We start from the raw sequence: 17,908 nt of genomic DNA on the forward strand, positions 1-17,908 counted from the left end.
TTTGTTTTAATGGCCAGGCCTGCAAATGGCACAAATAATTTCCCTGCACATGTCACTGGAGAGGCCTTTGCATATGCAAAGTCACATGACTTTGCACAACTGCAAATAAGCTGGAAATGCACGTATCGCTGTGAGCCCAAGAAAAAAGGACATAAACAAATTTTAGTAGACAGCTAGTAGACTCTGCCACCGGAAGCCATGATGTATATTGAAGTTGCAAAGACAATTGAGACATGGACCCAGAACTCCAGCAGCTGCCAATCTAGAGAAAAAAGTCATTTAATGTGCATTATGTACAATGATAAAATAATAGATGACACACATTTACTTGTTTGTCATGTTCCTGGTACAGTGCCCAGTGCTATATAAAGTTTCAGAGTATCTTCTTTAAAAGATGTGGAAGAAGGGGAGATAGTACGGTACAAATACACAGAAACTTGGGACTTTGGAACTTAGGTGCTTTAACACCTCTCTTTCTCTGCGTATATTCATATATATACATACACACACATATATGTGTGCATATATATATATATATATATATATATGCACACGTATGTATATTCAAGTCACTCGACCGTTTTATTTGCCAATCCCTTTCTTGTTTTTACGATTAAATGAGATAATGTTTATAAGGGACCAGGACTTTTGCTTTGAATGCTGTGAGGTTATTGACAAAGGAAGGTAACTGGTAATTAAGTTGTTATCCTCCCAATTCCACAATATAAAACTGCCTTTAGAAGACAGTTACATAACAAGAACAACATTTGTCCATTCTCCATGTAGTCATAGGAGACATGGAGGCTGTTTACATATTCTAGCCAAATAAATGTGAACATAAATCAGGACAGTGACTCTGTGAAGCAGGTGGGGTTCCCCTCTCACTCCCATCTGCCTGCTGGATGGAGACTTTAAGCCCTCAAATGACAGAGTCACAGGAGGGAAGGACCAGATTCCCTGAGTCCCCATGGAGAGAAAAGCGACCCACTAACCAGAAAACTATCAACACAGAACTGTGCACATAAGAAATAACCTTCTACCATGTAAGCACTGACATTGGGTGGTTTATTTCACTGTGCAGTGTTACTGAGACTGGCGCAGTGCTTAATCAAAGTTATAAAACAGCAAAAATAATACATTACTGTTAGTACTGTTGTGTTTACTTTATTGCATTTTTGTTTGCATGTCAGGGGTCCTGACAAGACAATAATATGCTTGAAATTTACCAAGCGGCTCTTGAAGGTATTTGTCATTTCTGTTCGCATTGTCCCCATATCCCGCTCCCCTCCCCAACATAGTTCCACCCTTAACCCAAGAGAGCATTTTGTTTTGAGAAATCCCACCCCCCCATCCCTGCTGTCTCCATCCCCTCAAGCATTCAAAGCTTTATGAAATAAGTTTGTTTTTTGCCTTTTACTTACTTTTTTGATTTAAAAAATAATTTTATGCCAGGTACTGCACTAGCATTAGAGACAAAATTATGAGCAAAGAAACAAATCTGGTTTGTCTTCTCATGGTCTTATGTTTTGTTGACAGAGAAGGAGATTAATAAAAGAAATCACACACTCAATTATTTAGATACAAGACCCACAGCAGACACTGTCGTGTCTCACACATCTTGACTTTCATGAGGTCATAAATCATGCCTGCAGTTCAGGAATTCAGCCCTTTTCAAAGCTAGTGCAAAAAATAACAAAATTATCTAGATTAGGCATATTAATTAACACTAATTCTAGGGAAAGCCATCACAACTAATGACTTTCTCCAAATTAATAAGTAATAAAGTTGGGGTATTGGATTTCAAAATGTACTTGGTCGACATATTTTGTCAAGGGTAACTGGGAAGTAATTATTTATTTGGGTCTCATCGTTCATTATCGTAGGAGTCTCCAGGCATGGGATGAATTCTAAATAAAAATAGCAGTAATGAGTCATTCAGTATGCATCTAGGATGTGTCGTTTCTGCTTGATGAATCGGGGACTTATTATAGCAGAGTTTCTCCAGGCCTGTGAACCTAGAGGTGAAGTCAGCAGTGTAAACTAAGTAGAATGTAAGAGATCCTTCTTAACTTATTCCCGCGTGCTGCAACTCCAGCTCATCTAAGTTTACACCTTTAACTCCAAAGTTCATTGTCTCTCAGGATGCTTCTTCGTTTTAGGCAATTTTTATTGATTTAACCCTGGAAGTATTCTCAATTATGTAGTAATTCTTAGGCTTGTGTCTATACTGTTGTGACCAAGAGGCAAAGACCAGCCCAACCTCCTCATCACCAGTGTTCCTCTGATCCAGGGCTAGTTTCATCTTTCATAGCTGAGTGTTAGAAAATTCAGCTCCAGCGATGTGCATCACATGGAAATGTTCACGGTTCTAACTGAAGAGGCAGAGGAGTTTCACACAGAGAACGTGAGACTGTAAATCACAACAGTAAGGGCTTCATTGTTCCCACTTATCTAGTCCCTTCTCATCTTTCAAGGCCCTTTCAAGACTCCTCACCCATCGGTGCCCCTCATCAGAATTAATCCCATCTTTTTCTAGAGTCTCAAAATTATAGATATGCAAACGTAACGCTCAGAAACTTTAGTCTGCATTTTATTTATGCTTTTGAGAAAATAAACTTGAGAGAAAATAAACTAGGAGTGATATAAAAATTTGAATATGAGGAAATGCAACTTCTAGAAGCCAGAATACTTGCAAATATGTATCATCGTTACTTCCCAGAACACACCACGTGTGTGTTTGCTGTGTGTGCTTATCAGCTGGATTTTTGATCCCTTTGGAAATTGTTCAGTCTATATCATGATATTAATCATAGTCATTGAATTATTGAATGTTTCAAGCCAGGTAACTGAGCTAGAGGTCATGTTTTCCAAGCAGAGTAAAGCAAAAGCAGCTTTTGGTTGAGTGAGTGGTGCAAGGAAGAGATGTATCCTCACTAACTTCTCTGCTTATTATTTATTCATCAGTATCTGATGGGTTAAACATTCAGTAAAGTAGTATATTAAGTCACAGTTAAGTTCGATTTTAACTAACTCAAAAAATTGTGTATTGTCAAAATTACCTTTGAAAAATCTTTAATTCCCTAGAAAGTTTTGACTTTCCATAGGTCGAACTCAAGCCAATTTTCATCTAGGGTTAGAACTTCTAGGGTTAGATGCCTCTTTGGTCAAATGCCCTGTAATGTAACTAGATTTTCTTGAGTGTACACTATGTTTCAGGGCTCTTCTACATGCTTAATCTTTATCGGCTCATTACTTCTCTCAAGCACACTATGGACAGGGTGCCATAAGACACCTTAAGTCACAGTTTATGTGTGAGAAAGCTGATCTAAGTAGAGGGTAGACTGCTTTCTCAAGGCCACAATTCTAATGAGTGTTAGGAATGGAATTTGAACCTACAGTTTTATTGGAACTAAGACGTAACCTCTTTTCCTGTGCTTGTTGACGAAGACTGAAACAAATTCAGTGTTGGCAATGGAAAACCATTCGCTGCCACTGCCTTCCTGGACGTGGACTCAGAAATACAGGGAACCCCTACGGGAGGGCCGGGCCCCCTTCACAGCACACGGAGCTCTTTCACTGCACCTGTGACTTCCACTCTGCACCACTGGTCTCCTGCTCGCACCGGTGCTTCCCTTAGAGGTCTTCATCCAAACCTTGCCAGCACTGAAAGAATAGCAGCAAACTTTTTTGACTTCACATTCTGCTCCAGAGACCTGACTCCTTGGAAGAGCCATCTTCATACCTGAATTCATTCCCTTGTCTTTAATCTATTCTGTAACTCCCTCTAATCTGACTTCTGAGTCACTCACTTTATTGAGACAACTCCCAGTAAGGCAACAATATGGTGACAGTGGTTATGTTACCAGGTTTACTGAGCATAGCTTAGACCTGTTTATGCTAATTTGCATGGACATTTCTGTCTCCCTCTGTCTTTACCAACACTTGGTTTTATCCTGCTTTTTAATTGTTTGGCAGTGTGATGTGTATAAAGAGGTATTTTGCTAATGTTTTCATTTTTATTTTTCAACTACAATGGAGTTGAATATATCATTATATTCTTCTTAGCCATTTGATTTTTCCTTTTGTGAATGTCTCTTGTCTTATCCCTTGTCCATTATCTTATAAGCTTCTCTTTTACTTTTCTCTTTCAGAGGCCATCTCACCAATGCTAACATTTTCAAAACCTATATTTTTCAGATAGTCCCTAAATTTATATTGCTAGCCCAAGCTGCTTTCTGAGTTCCAGATCCAATGCTATACTTGATCATTTCACATAAATGTCTTAATGGCACCACAGACTCACATCATCATATCCAAGACTAACTGATGCTCCTGTGATCCTTCTCTGTGCTAATCTAGGCCTTATCTGGTGTCTAAATAGTATCGCTGTATAGCGTCACTCGTGTGACCCAGGGGTCATCGTCAGCGTTTCCTGCCTCCTTTCTCCTCAGGTTCACGGTATACCAAGACCTGTCGATTTTATTTGTGATCTCGCCAGTCCGTCTAATTATGTGTTCCTCAGCTTCATTTGTCCTAGATAAAGATACTTTGCTATTTCTCCTCAACAATTACGATTTGGTTACCCTTAACCACTCTTGATTGCCTTCAATGTATTTCCCACATTGAAACCATATAAAAACTGAGTGTTTCTCCCCTGATGGAAAAAAATTGCAGTGACTCCCACTGCTTTGGGATGCAGGCTCAAGTGTTGTGCCTTAACATCTCTGTAAGCACCACGCGGTCTGATTCCTGCTTAGGGCGGCGGCTGCGCCTTCTAACACTGCTGTAACTGCCTCCCAGACACCCCCCCCCCCCCATCCTAGGTGAAGCTCTTTCTTGATTCAGAGACTGCTTTGAAATATTACTTTCTCAGGGAGGATTTCTTTGAATCCTGAGTCAAATTTCCCTTGCTATCCACTCTCAGAAAAATGTATGAATTTCTTGCAGATTGATTATCTCTTTGTAATTATGCCTCTATTTGGGTAATTATTTGATTAATATTTATTCTTCCATTCCTTTTCAAGAGATCATATACCATGAATACTTGTGCTGAAAAGCCTAGTGTCAGATGCACAGTGGACACTTGATCTACATATGCCGTGTGGATTAATACATTTTAGTTTTGGAGGTGTGTGCGTGTTTATGAATTTTAGAGCAGAATGCATGAAGTTTTTAATATGGTTATAAATAGTAAGATTATGAGTATTTTTTGGTTAGCTATATGTATTTTTCCCTACACTTGTAATAAGAAAGTTAAAATAAGTAAAACAAATTATTTCTAAAGAACCAGTATTTAGAATCTGTTTTCTGAACCTCTCATTTCTGCATTTTCATTTTCTTTCAAAATATAAATTCCTTGGCTTTCTTCTACTGTTACTTCTGTAATACGTCGAAGACTGTAAATCCACTTTCTAATGACTCTTGAGGGAGCAACACTGAAAAGCATTGGATAGTAAGCTAATTAACTAGTTACATGTTACTTGCACTGACTAATTGCTTACAATCAATTAGCCAATTAGAAAAAAAAATCCGTGATTTCTTTGAAAGAGTCATAAGGGGATAGTTGCATGCATTTTTCCCTGCATACATTACTAGCTCTTTTTAAGAGAGAGTTATTTGTTTAAAAATCAACTGATTTGAGGGCAAAATAAATAGGAAATTTAACCCTTTTAGTCCAGAGTAACACAGATACTATTTATATAAGCATACATCAAAAGAGATAAACTTTTTCTTTCAATGTATTTAATCCTCCTAAAAATTGTTCAAGGACACAGATTAGACTTGATTTTCTTTCTATTTCTCAGTTACCTGATTGGCTTTGGATCATGTGGTAAAGTCTAGGTACGGTAGGGAATAGCCAGGTCTCTTGATTGATAGGCCAATCCCCTTTTCTATATTTGTCATTTTATTATCTATAGAGCAATTTTCCCTGGAAATCCCTATACCCTGTAGGCTGTTCTGGAGACACCAACCAGGGACACATTCCACTGCCTTCATAAAACAACTGGCATTTATTAATTAAGCATGTCATAACTTGAAGGAGCTTATTACATATCCATATGACCATTTCATGTAAATGGTACTATTTTTAGCATACAGCTGAAGAAACTAGATTCTAGACAGCTTAACTATTTAACCAAATTTACACAGATAATAAATGGAAAAATCAGTGTTGAACAATTACATTACATACTTTCAGCAAAATTACTGGAGATAAATTAGCTCACCTAGCCTGGAAGGACAGGGAATGTGCAAATACCCAAGTCTAAGACCTTTAGCTCTCAAAACGTGTGCCTTAATTCTGCAAATGCACTTCAGCAAACAGTCGCTTAGCACACACCATGTAAGGAAGTTGAAGACGGACATGACCTCACAAGGATCTCAGAATCCAGGCATAAAGACAGTGGGTTGTGAGTGTCTCCCATATAATGAAATTAACGCATACTAGACGTAAAGAAAAAGTTCCATGAGACCAGAGAGCTGGTGGCAGCTAATACAGCCTGGGAGGATAAGAGGTTTAATAAAGACAGCAGTTGGCCTAGGGTCATAAAATGAAAAGGAAACTTTTTGGTATGAGATGCGGGGCGTAATGTATAATTAATAAGAAAACACATGCAACATAAAAAGTGTAAGAATGTGGTTTGTTATAAAATGGGGGAAAAGTTTGCGGGAACTGTAAAAAAAAAAAAAATTAATAAACAGAAACCTCAGTAAATAGAGTTGGGAGACCAGAAGGGGGAGCTCTCTTGCCCTGTGAAGACAGCGGAGCCCAGAAGGCAGAAAACAAGATTCCTCTTCTTTCCTGGCAAGTCTCAAACAGTGAAAAGCCATGAAACCTTTGTTCACTGCAGCTCGCCCAACTTCTTTTTACGTTGTATAAAAGTGTTCTCCTTCCCTTGCTGTGTGGGGACTTGCATGTGGCTCACCAAGTTTGCAATCCTGGACTGCAATTCTCTGCTGATCCCAAATAAACTCGTCTTTGCTGGAGAGATATCTGGAATCTCGCAAGGCACGGCATTTAAAGAGAATGTTGTAATTTGTGAATAGTGGAGCTATCTTTTAAAAGTAAGCTTGATGTTCAAGAGGCAAAAGTACATGAAAAACCCTGCAAAGGGCACTGAAAGCTTCATGTCATTGGCTTACCATTTTCTCTGAGAGTAGAGTCTTAGTGCTGTGATCAGGGGAAGAGTCTGAATTTGATGGCTCACCACCCTGAGACTGCTGAGTCCCTGCATTACAAGCTATGTGACCTTGGGAAAGTCACTTCAGATCCTTAAGTCTTTGTTACCTTGACCAGTAAAATGTGTCATGATAATCAGGTGGTGATGAAAAACGCCCTGGAGGCTTTCAGGTACAAGGAAATGACTCAACAACCGAGTTTCCAGACTTACTGATTTTATCATGTGATCTTGATTCTCCTATGATTTGATGATTCCAAGAAGGAGTGTTACATTTCTGTGTACTTTTTTTTACTTCAGATTGTTTATAAGCACCCTGAGGATTGAGGTGATATTTTGGTTATCACTGTGTCTCTAATAACAGAGAAACTGACCCCAGAGTAGAAACTCATTATGAGTCTATTCATTCAGTGATAAATTAGAGATGACTTACTCAAAATGAGCCGTGCAAAGTTTAGTCTTATCATTTGGGAATTTTTTCTAGGTTAGAGACCGCCTGGGCTGCTTAATAATCTCATTATGTGTAGAGAGAAACATTACAAGAGGATTTAGCCGTTTAAGTGTCCCCAGGGCAACCAAAGATATACCAGCTTCTTACAAAATGCACTTCTGCTTCAACATAAAAGATCAGTTTGGGGTGGACTGGTGATTATGGACTAGAAAAATTAGCACACCTCTCTTTCCTCAGATGTTGCCTTAATAGAGACAACAAAATAATGATACCTAAATTCAGAAGTATATTAGGGGAAAACATTGTGAGCAGAGAAACCTGTATATTATTTATTCAACTTTATGTTATGTTCTTCTGAGGTCTGTATAACCATTACAAGTTGAAATTCTTATCCCAAGAAAAGAAAAGTGGATACCACGCAGACAAAAATATCAGTGAACAAATTTGCATCCCAAAGTGACTTTCTTTAAACATCACTAAGAAAAATAAGGCTTGAAATTCAAGCTTTATAGAAAAAAAAATTGTCTTCCTATATTTTAGCCATTCCTTTTATGTTTCAAGTATCAAGAGTATCAGATTTCTGTACTACATAACACATTATAACAAACTTAGTGGCTTAAAATAATGCCTGCTTATTGTCTCACAGTTTTATGTATCAGGAGTCTTGGCAGGGCTTAACTGGGGCTTTATTCAGGGTCTGTTGGGCCACTACCAAAGTCTGACAAAAATCAGATTCTCATGTGGAGACTTGATAGGGAAAGCCTGGAAGAATCTCCTTCCAAGTTCATTCGGGTTGATGACAAGATTTATTTTCTCTTAGCTGTGAGATGCATTGCTGAGGCTTCTTACTGGTTGTTGGCTGGAGGCTGTCTTAATGTCCTAGAGGCAAGCAGTCTTCCTGCCATGTGTTCCTCTCCATAGGAAGTTCATGACATGACAGTTGCTTAATCAAGCCCATTTTTCTTTAGCCCCTTTTAAAGGTCTCTTTACACTGGTTTTTAGCAATTTGATTACGATTAACTTGGTTTGTTTTGCTTTGTTTTTATCCATCTTAGGATTCATTGAGCTTCTTGGCTCTGTAGATGTATAGTTTTAATCAATCTTTTTGCCTTATTTCTTCAGAATTTTTTGCTCCAAATCTATTCTCTCTTTATGGTATCCCCACTATACATATGATGGAACAATTCATATTTTGTATGGTTCTTTAACTTGGGTAGTTTCTATTGTTATGACTTCAAGTTCATCGATATTTTCTTCTGCAGTGTCTAATCCATTGGTAATCCCATCTGATTGCTTTTTTTCCGTTCAGATACTGTGTTTTCCAAAAACTAGAAACTCCGCTTTGCTCTTTTTATATCTTTTGATTTGCCTTCTTTGTATGTTTATTTAATTTTGCATGATTAAATCTAATCTTAATAGCTATTCTAAAATCTTTGTCTATTCAATCTATCATCTCTGTCATCTTTGAGTCTATTTCTGTTCGCTAATTTTTTTTTCTACTTATGGATCATTTTTTCCACTTCTTTACATATCAAGTAATTTATTTTGATTACAGCCAGTTGGAATTCTACATTTTTTTCATGCTGTATTTTGTTGTATTTCTTTGGACTCTATTGGACTTTGTTCTGGCAGACAGGCAAATTACTTGTGGATCAGTTAAATTATTTTGAGATTATTTTAAGCTTTGTTAGAGTGAGTTTAATGTAGTTTTATTTTGGGTCTCCTTTATCCTTGTTACTAAAGAATGATCCTTCTGGGGTCCCTATTGACTGGGCTGATATTCAGCAAAGACTCTTCTTTTCCGGCTGGTTGGAATTCATATGTCTTCCAGTCCTTCAATCTCCTAGACTCATGTGGCTTACAGATCCCTATCGATGTGTAGCTTAATGTTCAACAAAGACTCAAGGGTATGACATTATTCTATTATTAGCAGCTCTTTCTCTGTATAGCTTACTTCTCTCTGGTACTTTGCCACCACCACTTACTCCTTGTATTTCAATCTCTGTCTTTTCAGTTCAGCATGACCATTGTGCTCTCCTTGGTATTCTTCTGCCTGTGTTGTGGTCTTGAAGATACCTGCAGGCAGAAAACCACCTTCTTTGTTTCCCTTCTGTTAGGGTCCCCCCACCCCGTTCTTCATATTCAAAACTTCTTGATTTCTATTCATCCAGATCCAGAATGGAATATTAATTTGTTTATGGAGATTCATATTCCTCTTCAACTTCTTTCACCTCCATTTTATCTTAGGCTCATTTGATCAACCTTGTAAGTTAATGACCGTCCCCTGGATTTTATGGAAGAAATTAACATAAAAGTATCTTTGAGTTGGAGAGCTGGATTTGAAAGTTTTAAATCTGCAAAACATGTTTTCTCACTCCAAGTGTGGTATTTCCCTGTTATATCAAGTCTTCTTTAAATGCCTGTTTAGTTTGTAAAAGATAAAAAGTGAAAGGCCAAGCTCTCCTGTCTCAGACCTTCTTGTTCTTACTGATGAGCGTCCTTGACAGTTCTGAGGAGAGCAATTTAATTGTTTAGACTCCCCACTTAACACCCCCCCAAACGCCCCAGGGACCAGTACGTTCATTAACTCTTCACAGTTGGTGTAGCACACGCTGGCTGCCTTGGTCCTCTTCCGCAGCTTTTTTGTTAATGTCAAGGACCACTCCACAGACAGTCGAGGAGGCCTGCTGCAGAGACCCTGCAGAGATGGATCAAAGTGTAGCGTGAATGTATGTCTTCTGCAATGACTAGATCTGCTGGGGAGCTAAACCTGTGTCAGATGTCTCTCCAGTGGAGTGGAGTGATTAATACCCTTTTTTTTTTTTTGTCAATGGGACCAAACTGTATAAACCAAATAGCTGAAAATTAGTATTATTTTCCCTTTATAGTAACTATTGATTGAATGCTTTGTATGTGTAAGTTTCTTTACATATTGATCAATTTAATATTTTAATCACGCTAAGCAAGCATGATTTGTCTTCATATTTTACATGTGCAAATCTCATATTCAGAGACAGAACATGTTTCCCCAGTGTTGCACAGCTCATAAATGTTGGAGGAGGCATCAACTCATTACTGCCTGATTGAAAAGCAATCTTAATTGTTTTCCTAGGTTTCCCCAAATATCCCTGCATATATGTCCAGGATGTTAACGTTATTGTATTTGTCAGGGATTTTGAGTTATAGGCAATAAAACCCAAATCTGGCTAAATTCATCAAACTATTAAAAATATAAAAAAGTGTTTAAAGAGAATTCAAAGGCAAAGCTTAGGGACCAGACTCAGAAAGATCAGCTGAAAATGTACATCTGGGAACTAGGAATAGGAAAAGAAAACAACAGAACAGTGCTGTTGGGTCGCTGCCGTTGGGACTCATTGGTTCCAGTAGGTGGTGGTGGTTGTTTTATTACGAAGTATTCCAAACTCATGAAAAAATATACAGGATAATAAAATATGTATTCACATATTTACTGGATTTAATAAACTTTGTAAATAGTTTGACATTTTTTACTTCAAATATATTTTACTAAAAAATATGATAGACACAACTAAATCCTCACCCTGTTGTCTTTCACAGATTAACCTCCATTCTGAAGTTGGTTTATAGCATCTCCACTTATGCTTTGTGTTTTATTACATATTACTATCAACAAAATACCAATAAGGAATTTATATTTCATATTTTTTACATTAATATAAATGTTGCCATACTGTATGTATACTTATCCAACTAGCATTTTTCATCTAATATAATTTTTTCACAGGTAGTTTTTTTCTGATCTAATTTTTAATATTTCTATAATGTTTCATTGAATAAATCAATTTTTATATAATTCCCTGTTGAAGAAAAAGGTCTAAATCATATCTACTTTTTTCTTCAGTAATAGTATTGCTGTCTTTATTCATGATTTCTTCTCTAGAAGAGAATTGCTGAGCTGTTGAGTACACACCTGCTTCAACTTTACCAGATTTTGCCAAATTGCACTTCAAAGTGCTTGTAACAACTAATATGCCAATTAGCAGTGTAACTGAGTTTCTATTTTTCTGTATTCTTATTAATATTTGGCAATTCAGGTCAATTCAGCATATACTTACTGAGCACATACTACAAGCCTATAACTTCAACATTTTTCAGAAATAATAGTAAACAAAAGAAATAAAAATGTGCATCCTTATAAAACCTATATTTTGGTGCAAAAACACAGTGAGTAATATAAGTAAATGAAAAGTTTTATTGTTTTAGAAGATAACAGGTGTAGGGAAAGGCAGCCTCACACACAGTGACTGATCCCCTCTCAGCCTGGGACCTGGAACACTTTCTAACCAGATAAAGAGTCCACACAGCTGGGGAGGGGCGTATTGCCTTGTATGGGGATGTCTTTCCTTGTTACAGGACAATGAGTACTTTTTTTCCCCTCTGCTTGAAGTGTGTGCATCATATGGCATCTGTATAGCCCCACTGCTCTGTTTGTCCTCCATGGGAGGGGCCAGGGTTCCTTCCACTGGCAGGAGAGGGGTTCACGAGGACATTATGCCCTGCAGTGGCTGTTTGGAAAGGCCTCCAGTGGGGGAACAATGCCCACTGTTGGTCTTGCTGGGTCTCTGTTCTATGTAGTGGGGTGTCATTCCATCCAGTGCTTGGCTGTGTTGTGTTCTCCTCGGCGACTCTGACAGCAAGACACAATGGGGAGCTGTGTTTGGAGTCCTCTCTGGGGACTGAAAACCAGAGCAGGGTTCTCTGCTCCATGATTATGGAGAAAATCAGAGCAAGACACAGCAATAGGAGGTGCTGGAGGGAAGGTGAGAGTGCATTTTTAAGTTAACTGCTAGGGGAAGTTGTCACTGAGAAAGTGGCATGTAAGTGGAAACCTGCTGACTTCACGGGGGTGTAGGAGCTCACCTTTTAGTTATTTATCTAGGAGAAAAGCCTGCTAGGCATAGGGAAGAGGAAGTTAACTGAAATGGGACTGTTCCTGGATTTGTGTTTGTTTTTGAGGAAGCAAGGAGGCCACTGGGGCTATGAGTGGGACAGGGCATAAGAATAACAGGAGAGTTATTTTGGGTCTTGTTAACCGTCTTGAGGACCTTGCTATTCATCTGAATGGGATCTACTTCCGGACTTTAAACACAGGAGTGACATGGTCTTATTTGACACTTGAAAGGAAAGGACACCACTGGCTGCTATATTGAGAATAGATTCTAGAAGAACAAAGATGGAATTAAAATGCCAATTAGGAGGGCAGGCAAGAGCAAATAACACTCGAATCAGTTTGGCATTGCTGAAGGTGATGAAAAATAGTTGGATATTAATCAGGTTTTAAGATTTTGCCAACTGATTGACATGAACTGGATTCTCATTGTTTTTTGGGGTTTGGATTTCTTTAATTTATAAGATTTCATTTTTTTTCACCTATGGCTTTTTTACATTCTCTGTAATCTATCAATATGATTTCCTGTTGATTTAGATATATTTTATGTATTGTTCATCCAAATATTTTAATTATATTCACCTCAAATATTATCTCCCAGAAGTATGGACTATCTTTTAACTTATTTGTGAAATAAGTACATTTATATATTTTTTACTTTAAATATATTATTTAGTAATATTTTTCCTCTATAATTTGTGAATTTGGGGTATTATTTTCCTCCTCCTCCTATTCTTTCTTTTTTCTTCTACTTTTCCTCCTTCTCCTTCTTCTGGTTTAAATTGCTTGTGTTTTTGATGTCATATCTTAGAAATTATTGCCTAATATAAGATCACAAAGGTTTACTCCTGTCTTCTAAGAGTTTTAAATATTTAGATCTGTGTTTCATTTTAAGTTAAATTTGTGTATGGTATGAAAAGGAAGTCCAAACAAATCTGTTGGTGTATTGATACTCATTTATTTAAGCACCATTTATTAAAACACTCTACTTTCCCCCATTAAATTGTCTTGACTTCTTCAATGAAAATTGATTGAAGATGAAAAATGAAAATGAAGATGAAATGTTCTCCATCCTTATCTCAGTCTCAGTTATGTAATTCTGTGATAGATTTTGAAATAGAGATGCATAATTCTTGCAAATTTGTGCTTCCTTTTCAGAATTGTTTTAGCTACTCTGATTCTCTTCCATTTTCATATGAATTTCAGGGTCAGCTTTTCAGTTTCTGCAGAAATGAAAAAGAGAGATTGGGTTGGATCTGTTGATGGATTTGGGGAGTAATGCCATCTTAACACTATTAAGTCTTCAGGTCCATGAACATGGTGTCTTTGTATTTATTTTGATCTTTAATTGTTTTCAAAGTGCTTTGTGGTTTTGAGCATACATTCCTTAAACTCTGTTCAGTTTGCTCATAAGTATTTTTTCTTTTTGACCTTATTGTGAATGGAATAATTTTTTAAATCACCAGCTTTCTTTTGACCAGTGTTTGCCTGGTATAGGTTTGGAGCTACTTTTTTCTCACGAAGGCCCCTTCTTTACCCCTGTCCAAAGCATTAGGCAATGCCAAACTCCTTCTTGCTGCCCAGCTAAAGTGGGTGAAATATCTCCAAACTATTTTTAATTGGTACTCTGGCTTACTGCAATGGCTTGAGCTCCTGCTTCGATCAACCCAAGACTTTGGATGCAATGAGTAAGTTAGGACCCAATAATAGTTGGTTGCTGCTGGTCCAGTATCTTGCATCTCTTCATCCCCTTAGGGCTACTTTAGCTTTAATTGCAATGCTCAATGATCTAGTTGTCAATTATCTCTTAATTTCTTGCAGCTGAGTTTTCCTTCCCCCAACCTTGCAGTCTCCTCTATGCATTGAAAATAGTGATATTTACCCAAAGGTTGAAGATCTTTATAGGGATGATTTCTACTCTTGGTTAGTCTGCCATATTGATGAACACAAAATTTCCAATGATTCTGTATTGTTCATTGTTACTTAACTTCAAACAGTACTTCAAGTCTAAGAAGAGTGTTCAATTGCTGTAGATAGTCCACTTGTTTACCTTTCCATGGGGAGGACAGAACACCCTATTCGAATGGCTCATCATAAATGCAAAGTAGAGTTGCTCCAAAAGGAAACAGGGTTGCTGTTGGCAGATCTTTTATGAGAACAAAGTGGTAAAACAGACTACAAGGCAAAAACAATGCACTTGCTCTTCAGTAAGAGACTTAAACCTGTGGCTGCCTTTAGCAGTAAGAGAACCCTTGATTTTAGCTGCATATATTTACATCCCAAGAAATGGGATTCTGTTAGTGAAGCAGAAAGGAGGTATTGGAGTCAAAAGGGAAGTTCTAAAATATTTAGTCATGAATGTGCTTTTCTGTGTCACTAGTGTTGAGCCTCATGACTTGTTCTACCCAATGAAATGTGACCACAGAGATATGTGATCATTCCCGGTGGAGGCTCTAGTAAACATGTGCTTTGTTGTCCTCTCTTTCCCTCTGCCCTAGACGCTGTCAGTATTCCAGATCATGCTTCCTTGTCAGCCCTGGTTGTAGAATGAGCATAATGCTGGCCTGGGAGCAAAAACCTAACTGTTCCCCAACAGATGCCAAGCATTAGCATCTTTGCTGTCTTATGACCCAGAGATTCAGCAGTTGTTCACTCCCCAGGATCATAAAGCTATCAGAGGCCACTTCGGAGACAGCGGGCTTTATATGAACAATCAGCATTCTCTGCCACTACGTGATTACTCAGTTTTGTAGACGAGGGAAATGCAGGTTCAAGCAGGTTAAATAATCTGCCCAACTGCATATAGCTAATTAATAGTGGAGGAATTGCCCTCCAACAACTATATTTGTGAAACTGTGCCATACTGAATTGCTGGATATTATTTTTATGACACAAATGGCTCAAACTACTAGGTACTAAAGTGATTTTCATATGTAAAAACTCCTCCTATGCTTAATATTCCCCAGGACTACTCCAGACCCTCAAACACTAAGCAACCTTATTTTTATTACAAATTGAATCTTTTGGAATGTTATCTGGTACACTTCATCTAACAGCAATTACATTTTTCATAGGTTTGCATTAAATAATGTATTAATGAACAGTGTTATAAATGTTCTGTCATTATGGTCTGCAATTAAAACATCCCATAGAGTCTTGTGCTAATGATAATAACTAAATTACTGACACCTTTAGAATCAGTGTGACTTTCAAATACTGGGCCTGATATGGAAATTCAGTATGGTCAATATTAACTTCAGCTGTCGCAAGATGCAAACTTCCTCATGAATAAGCATTGTTCAACCTGTTTCAAAATATATTCCAAACACCTGTTTCCAAATCAAAATAGAAATCTATTTCCAAAGGCACCAGCAAAACGTGCAAGCATATTAATACGGGCTAAACTTTATTTTCATCAGTTGATCTGCACCTGAAGAATTTATTACATTGGATTGGGACTAAAAGAACTCACTTTGGCCACTTTGGAATCTCTGATAAATTTGTTAATTCCTGCCCTAAAATATCCCCTTGATGTTGCTAATATATTATTAAGATACGTGTCTTTAACAGCAATAGTAATATTTAAGATTTGTTTAGTACTTTTCACCTTGAAATCACTTTCATGTAAACTCTCAAATACATTTTAGTGTAAATTAGCTTAATACCGTTTTAGAAATTGAGAAATAGAGGCTGAGAGATAATAAATTCGGAAGGCACAGTAAAGGTGATACACAGAAAGTTCTTTTGATTCTAAGAGCAGCATTCTTGTCGATGCATGACAGAAGGAAGGTACCTTCCAAAGACTTTGAAGTGAGGCGTTACTCAGTCAGAGTTACATTGGGAAGGGAAGCATCCCAAAGATGCCAGGTGAAATCTGTGTGGTCTTTTAAGTCCTTTACCACTATCAATATGGAGGAACCTCCACTGATGCAAATGCACATGAAACTTGCAGGTGAATGAACTCTTTATTGGAGATGGAACTTGGATTACAGATCAAGAAAACGGAGTGAGGTTTACAGTGGTATCATGGATGCGCTAGTTACCTGTTGTGTGACAAACCACCACACAGCACAGTGGTTGAATCCACAGCAGTCTTATTTAGATCTGCACTTAGGATGGATGGCTCCTTTCTGCTCCATGTGACACCATCTGGGTTTCTGGAAGGATAAGCTTGGAATCCTCTGAAGAACACTGGTTGCCTGCTTGGACCTTATCTAGGACCTCAACAAGAACACCTGCAAATGGCCACTCCTTGGCTTCCTCACAGTGTGACAGCTGGGTTTTGAGAAGCAAAGATCACAAGGGATGGTGATGAAAGCTGTGTGATCTTGTAAGATCCCGTAAGACTGTTGAGACCCAGCCTCACAAGTGACATGGTGTCACGTCTGCCATCTTGCATCTTTAGCCCCTGTTTGTTGAATCTCTAAGCCTTGCCCTTATTTCCATGGAGAGTAATTGGACTCACCTTTTGGTCACAGGAATATAATACATTGACAGAAGTATTTTTAAACCATCACAAGCTTTTTAAAGACTAATATGGAAATATTAAGACATAAAGTAATGAAAGAAAATCATGGACAGAAACTGTGTGGTTAATTTTCTCTCATTTTTTGAAAGTGGGAGAAAATAATACATACGTATATTCACTTATTTCCTCCAACACATTTCTTCGAACTTAGTAAATATTTATTTCATGAATGAATACTGATTGCATCCAAATTAGACTCATCTCTACCATTTATCTTCATGGGCATACAAGGGAGGAGTAGGGAGCTGACAGCAAACAGTCTTTTATGCATGAAATCTCAGTGAGATGGACACTGAGAGAGAGGCCTTTTAAGGAGGAAAGGGACGTTTTTGAAGCGGTGTTTGGGAGAAGGTGTCAAATATATATAATATATAGATACAGGGATGTGTTTTGTCCCTTGGGTTTTGTGGTGACATCATTTCTAAGGGAGGGAGAGGGAAAAGTTGAGACAAGAGTAAGGAATCAGGGGAGAGAAGGGTGGTAGAGTGTGTTGGGCGGGCAGGGTTGCTGGCTGCCTGCGCCGGAATCTAGGAGAGGGGAAAGGCATGTGGCTGCCTCCTGAGAAATAAAAGGAGTTGAGTAAGTAAATTCAAGAGAAACTCTTATCAGGCCACACTGTGGCATGGGTGACATTTATTTCAGCTTAAGGTCAGGGCTGGCAACCAGCAGGGCCTGGGGGACTTGAAGCCCAGAGAGGTAAAGAGAAATGCCTGAAGTGCTTTGAACACAAACTGTCCTGGTGGCTTGGGCAGCGGTGCCCCGCCTTGAGGCCGTGTTGTTACCATGGGCTTGTGGAGCTGAAGGCTTCATTTTATTTAGCAAAC

This window comes from Camelus bactrianus, chromosome 25, assembly GCF_048773025.1.
Source record: "Camelus bactrianus isolate YW-2024 breed Bactrian camel chromosome 25, ASM4877302v1, whole genome shotgun sequence".
Classification (NCBI taxonomy): Eukaryota; Metazoa; Chordata; class Mammalia; order Artiodactyla; family Camelidae; genus Camelus; species Camelus bactrianus.